The following is a 7,224-nucleotide window of genomic DNA, read 5'->3' as shown; positions in this document are numbered from 1 at the left end:
CTAAAAAAAGCAGAGGTACAGCCCTAGAAAAGAGTCACTAACATGATACGGGATCAAGCAGTCAAGGTCCCAGCTGTGATTCCTACCCCCTAGATGGGCAGCACCATTTACAGAAATCCATGTCTGTGCATAACAACAAAAAGAAAAATAAATCCAGCTACTATGAAGTTGGTAAGTGGACAAGTTAAGTTTAGCTTTTGTGCATTAAAATCAACAATGGCAATCATTTCTCTTTCTACTGTAATTGTTGTAGCAGCACTGACTCTAATCTTAAAGAAAAAAAAATATCCACCCCAGATCTCACTCCAGTCTAGAAGTGAGTCAGCTCTCAAACCTCAGTGAGAAAGAAAGGCACTTGCTAGGAAGGATGTGGGAAAATAGAGGGTTAGATTCACCAGGCTCCTCTTGGGTCATGCTAAAATTACTACGATTTAAGTTAATGAATAGATTTCCTTTTGTTCCAGCCCAGCTTCATTCTGCAGTGTTACAGCCCTTATCCCAAGCTGGAAGCAAGAGCTATTCAGATAAAACAAAGCCCAGCTTCCCTTCAGCATTACCACCAAGACTTCTTCATAATAATATTTATAAAATAGCTATTAAGATGGGAGGGGATAGTAAAAGCGTGTCAGTAAAAGGCACTCAGGTTATAAAATAGCAGGCATTAAATCCACCCTGCAACACAAATTCCCTTCCCGCCCACGTGTTTGCTTGCTCCAAAGCATCTCTCAAGGCAGAGCTGCATCCTGCTTATTCCTTGGGATCTCTGTCTCATCCAGGCTGTGGGATGAGCAAAGGGGACCCTGAAGCTTTGCTGCTGCATCTCGACACATCTCACTGCCCTGGGCTCCAGTCTGTGCTCAGACCTGCTTGGCAATAATTGCAGGGGCCATTTGGGTCAGGGCACATCCATTTGGATTGTCCCCAGCTCCCAACAGAGCAGGGAGGGTCAGCTAGGCACTGCTCTGAGCTCCCCAGGGCAAAGAGGGAGGGAGGGAGGGAGGGAGGGAGGCAGCCACAGAGGTCACAGCAGAACCACAGGCCACCAGGGCAACGGGCCTTGTTCCTTGGCAGGCTGGCTTTGGCACTGTCTGTGCTTCTTCCAGGAAGCAAGAAAGCGTTTTTGTGCTTATTTTGGCAAGAAGAATTTTCCAAGGACAATCTCATGTACAGCACATCCCAGCAGACTGCAGCAACAGGGGAAACTGCTCAACCTGGGAAGTGCATCTGCCCTCTGATGCCTCCCAATCCTTGCCTTACATCCCACCTCCACCAAAAGGCAGCTCCACATCACTGGGAAGCATCAGCCTCCTGGGAGGTGTTAGCAGCCAGGACAAGAAACTAATAAGGTGAAGACTTCCCTGAAAAGGTTAATTTGCTGGAACTGAGCATCAATGCAGTCACCAGGACAGCAAGAGGGAATGAAAAGCACAGAGCCAGGCAGCCAGCTCACTGCCAGCCACTCAGGATCACCACACAGACACAAAGGGAAAGCACGAGACATCGGGCTGCAGATCTGCTCATCCAGCAAGGCAGGACCACAGCAGCACTTCTGCCAGGGGAGTTTTCCAGGCATTTTTCAGTGTCTGTGAGATCCTGATAATCCCAAACCAAGAAGTATCACCTCACTGCAGAAACCTGATGCTGGTTTCCAGCATAATCTCAGCTCTGGAGCTGACCCAGCAAAGAGTCACGGAGCAGGGCTGCAAGTACCAGCAAGCCAAGGGCCGGGGAGGGAAGGCTACACCTACAGCCTGCAATAACATTCCCTGGTTTTTTCCAGCATCTGAAAGGTAAGGAGGGAGCAGGAAAGGGGATTTGATAGAACAGAAAGAAGCAGTGTATTTATCCAGGCTGACACCTCGCAGAGCACCAGCCAGAGCATCTCAGCTCTAACCCCTGCGCCCGCCAAGCGTTGACACTAATAGGACAACAGCTGAGCAATTAAAAGGAGGAGAGACAAGGAGATATCAAGTCAAAAAGGCTCATAGACAAGAGACAGAAAGCCCTAATTTCTGCTTGTTTGCTTTGGTGAGTGGAATACTGTCAGGCACATACCATTCTCAGGAAAAACTACATTTCTGTCACCACCAATTAATGCCTCTTTCTTAGGAGACTGCAATCCTCCTGCCTTTTTGCTGCACCAGGTTTTTTCATGGACCTTATAGAAAGGGTGTCAGAATTTGGAGTGCACAGCATCCCTCTGTACAGAGAAGTGTCTGAGACAAGCCACTGGTCCTGTGCTAACTCTCAAATAAAGACTGCTCACGAATGGTGGGAAACAATAATTTACAGCCCCTGTGCTAGGGATAGAGGAATGGGGAAACACAGAGTAGAGCCATGGAATCAGGAGGCAAACAACATTTCCCTGAGGCCTTATTTACACACTTCACCAGTAGAGTTAACAAGCAGGACAGTGTGGAAGTGGGTTTGTACTGGTTTGTGAGCCCCAGCTATAACTACTTCAAAATCTCTGTGCATGGGAGAACTCATCCCTGACTCTGAAAGTCCTGGGCAGCCTTGGGGCCCATGGATGGTGAGAGGGCCCTGGGAGGAGCAGGGCTGCAGGTTTGGGCAGGTGTCTCTTCTAACACAGCATTTATGTGTGGATGGGAAAAAGCAATGAGGGAAAAAAGAAAAGGAAAAAAGCAAGCAGCAAGAAAGAGCCCCCTCCAGCCAGGCACAACCAGTGCCCTTTACATCCAGCCCAGAGCCTCTGAAGCCCTATCCTAACAAATCCCTCTGAGGTCTCACAGCAAAATCACAGCTAAAAGCCACTGGAAGGGCTGAGGATAAGGTCAGGAAGGAAATTCAAGAGCAGGGAGGAGGGGCAGCCAGTAAGCACAGACAGGCTGAAGAGCTGGACATCAAACCTGGTGTATGGCAGCAGTTAAGAGGAAGAAAAGCAGGACTGGATGGAGGCTGTGTGTCTAATCATTGATTTCGCTGGATTAAAAAAATGTAAATTCCCTCTGCCTTGGAGATATCAAGAATAGCAGGAGGCAATTACGAGTAACAGAGTCACAGCCATGGCAGCAACAGGCTTTTCCCAAATGTCTTTGGGAAAAGGGCAGGTTTGGGTGAGAGGCACAAACCTCCCTCTTTGAAATCCCCCCACCTTTGAAAGGGTGTCTGGTCCAGCTCCCAGTTTCGTTCCCTGCCAGTTTAATGCTTCCCATCAAGCAATGGTCCAACTAATTTAATCTGGGTTAATAGGATTGCTGGCACGCTCAAGGGAGATATTGCTGGGAAACAGCACAGGCAATGTGACCTGTGAGCCTTGGAAAACCATGGACACACGTGGCTTTAAAGCCAGATGTGTGCTTTGCAGCTGGATCCTTAACAAGCCTGGAAAATACCTTCCAGTGATCCACTGAAAGAGGACACAGCCCATAATGGAGGAACACCACAGGGACAGCTCATGGGGATAGCCCCAATTCCACCCCAGCCAGGAAGTTTAAATGGAGCAGAAACCCAAGATTCAGACAAGAAAAGCCAAAGCAAGAGAAGGGAAATGCCAGGAAATATGGAACACCGGGAAAAAAAGTGCTGGGGATGAAAACCCCCAGCAACCTGGAAAGTGGGGGTGAAGGAAATGTGAGAAACGAGATACATAAGCACTGGTGAGAAGGAGATGGAGTTACATGGAGGCAACTGGGTTATAGGCAATCTTACATCAGTTTATGAAAATATCCCATTAATCTTCATAGCGCAATCTTAATTGCAAAATCTTTCATCAGCCTTGTTATTTGTGCACCTGTCACTGGAGACACTCGGAGTTGTTTTGTCGTCATTTCTCACACTAATTAGAGGGGCTTGGGGTGGTTTGAGGGGTGGGGTGGGGAGGGGGGGTTGGGGGCTGTTGTTTTTTAATTGTCCTCGGGCATGGCTCAGCTTTATGGTAACACTGCCAATTAAGGTCCTGCCCTGTGCAGGGCTTCTAAGCCTGCTAGGCACGTTACACAGGACTAGAGGGGTTGTTTTAATTAAATACCCCCAGACTAGTAGGGAAATATTTAGAGCAATTTAACAATCTGCTGCAGAGTTGTTAAGCCTCCAATATATCTGCTTAATGTTCATTTGGGTATTTAATAATCTCCCTACCTTATCTAATCCTGTTTAAATTTAAAGAGATGCATCTAAGCTGGTGAAGTAGCAAGTGCTTATTAACAGCCTCTGGTTATTAAAACATATTTGAGATGTCATCACCAGCAAGCAGTCCCAGCAGCAGGCAGGGGACTTGGAGCCTGCAGATGTATTTCTTTCTTAACTGGGGCTGCCCAGGGACAAGAGCCAGTGGTTTCCTCACAAGCTCTGCTGCCACCACACCGGTACCTTTAGTTCTCAGCCTGCTTCCCCTGCCTGTAGAAGGGAAGGTGTTGGCCTTCCAGGGTAATTAGAGCTACTGGTGGCTTATTTTTAAGGCTGTTTTCCAGGTCTGCAGCTATTCAGGCTGAGGCATTTTTAAAGAACTGGATGTTTTGTTTTCTCAGTTTAATTAAAGTTGTGTTTTCTTCTGCTCAGAGAGTTCTTCACAACTTGGTGAGGTCCACGGAAAATCATTTGCTTGAGGGCAGCCTACAAGACCAGAAAGATTATTTTGCAAAATTTTAGCCCGGCTGTGCTTACATAATCTGCACATTTCTGGTCTGGCTGCCCTGTGTCTCCTTACCTCGATTGGATGCACCTGTCCTTTCTCATCTCTCCTCTCCTCCCTCCAAACCAGGCAGTTGCAGCACATTTCAGAGTGGTGCTACTCAAAACTCTGATTAGGGCAGGTCCCAAAATGCTGCTATCACAGACAAGAAGAGGTTGTTATAGAACACACAATTCTCAACTTGGACAACTTATACAAAAAGGAGAGTCAAGCCAACAATTTCAGTTCCTGTGCAAAATGGCCTCCAGGCAAAACAAACAATTTTCAGGACACGAACAGTAAGTCACTCTTAAATCCCATGAAAATGAACAGCCCAGACTATTTCACAAGCACTAACCCACCCAATTTTAAAGTATTTTCATCTGCTGAGGCTGGAAATAACAGCTGTGGAAAGAGAGGGGAAAACTCCGCCAGACAATTTAAAACAAGAAAACACATCTGGGAGAAATCTCCCTGCCCAACAAGACAGGCAGTTCTGAAGAGCAAAGGCCATGATGCCTTGAAGGTTTAATGTCAGCATCCTCAGATGAGAGAGGCTCCCCATACATCTTTTTCAAGCAAGGGTATCTCAGCTTCTTACCTTAAAGGCTGATTTTCATCATAAGTCTGGTGCTTAGCTTTTGGCCACTGTGTTTTGAGACAGAAATGGACCATTTGGAGAGAGAAAGCCCAGAGGTGACACATCTGTCACACGCATTGCAGAGGAGCACAGCCATCCAAGCTGGTCCTCACTGATCTGAGAGCATCTTTCAAACAGCCTCCTGGAAACATGAAGGAAAATGTTTCCTCAGCCATAGCCACCACAGAGCATAAACAACAGGCTCAAAATTGAGGCAAGGAAGAAAAGTAAACAAAACAAAACCCAACACATTTTATATGCTTGTTACAATTATTCTTGTTAGAAGTCCTGGAAGAGGTTGAGAAACCTGTATCCCTGAGGGTCTTTAAAAACAGGTTACTACAACAATGACAGAGTTAGAAATGATCTTACCTTGAGGCAGGAAGAGAGACTTACATGACCTTGGCAAGGTCCTCCAGACGATTGTGAAGCACCAGCGACACTGAGCTCTGCCCATCCCCTTTTCCCCCTCTGCAAAGGTCTGGTTATGGCACCAGCCAGAGGAGTCTGGACACCAGAAACAAGCTAAAACAGAGACAGAGACTCCACAAAGTCCAGCAAAGGCAGTGTTCTGGCCTGTCAGGCTTGCTGGTCCCACGTGAACAAAGCAAACGCATCTCATATCCCCAGCAGAACCCTCAAACCCCAGCCCTCCTCCACAGTCCCCACACCAGACTGGGATGACAGATGACCAGAGGGGACCAAACCGAGCAGATAATTTTATTGTTTTCCTTTTGTTCCTCATCTCTCAGACACTGGTGTCATTTAGGATTTTTTGTGGAGGAGACACATCAGCACAGTGATGGATCCTGTCTGGTCCCATCAGCACTGCGGCGTCGTGTCCCCAGAGTAACGCGAGAGGACTGCCATTCCTGCAGGGAAGGATGCTCAGCAGGAGGTGTCAGCCCGGGAAACACAACAATTGTTTCTCTCCCATCAGTTCGGTGGCACTTGGAAACTTTCAGGGTGGGGGGGAAGGCGGAGTCTGAAGCCAGAGGTGTGCCAAGGACTTGCACTGAAGGCCATGGAGCAGACTTCACACCCAGGAATCGTCATCATCATCCCATCCCTGTCAAGGGAAGAGGAATAAGTGTATTTCAAGTGGCTGTTTCCTACAGGATGTGCCCTGCAGGGTAAGGAATGGAACTTCTGAGTCCCCTTCCCACTAGCTGACACTTCCCACTGCACTCCCTTGTCACCTTTGTGTGCAGAGCTGCAGTCACAAATCATGGGGTTACTTAGACTCTTGAAAAAAAAAAAAATAAAAGGATACACGTATTTACAATGCTATTTCCTTAATTCTCAATAAAGGATCCTATTTGCTTCCTCCTCCATAAGTCACCTCTGGCTGAGCAGTGTGGGAGCAGGATGGAAGGGATGGTGTGAGTTAACACTCCACTGCCCTCTAGCCAACATAGCTTTGGCAGTAGCAGAAGGCCTTCACATCCTTTATTCCATCAGAGGACTTCAGATTCTCTGTGGCCATGTGGAGAAAAGCCTGGTGCAGTCTGGCCCTGCTGCTCTGCCTGCCAGGCAAACAGGGATCTGAGATGCAGAAAGGCTGAGCTGTGCACCAGACACATCCACCAGCTCTCCAGACACCCAGACACCAGTCCATCCATGTTCCCCACCCTGAAGATCTCAGCCAGAGCCACAGGTATAATTTTATACAGCAGGTGAGGGAAACTGCCTGCAAAAAACCATCTCTGCATTTGTCTCAGTGGGAAAGGAACCTGATTCTGGCTCTTTCCCTGCCCAACAAAGCAGGAAGCACCAATATTGGGTACTCTGGTATCACAAGGCCATGTTCAGTCTCATCACTGCAGCTCAGATCTAGTCAGGCCTTGTCTTCTGCCAGCAGGAGATGCCACGACATGGCTCTTCAGCGGGTGGGAAGCACTTGGAGGAGCTGCTGGCGAACAGCAGGCTCAGAGGGATGAACCAGCAGAGG

Source organism: Zosterops lateralis (genome assembly GCF_965231275.1).
Source record: "Zosterops lateralis genome assembly, chromosome: 9".
Taxonomy (NCBI): Eukaryota; Metazoa; Chordata; class Aves; order Passeriformes; family Zosteropidae; genus Zosterops; species Zosterops lateralis.
Note: the sequence above shows the minus strand (reverse complement) of the source record.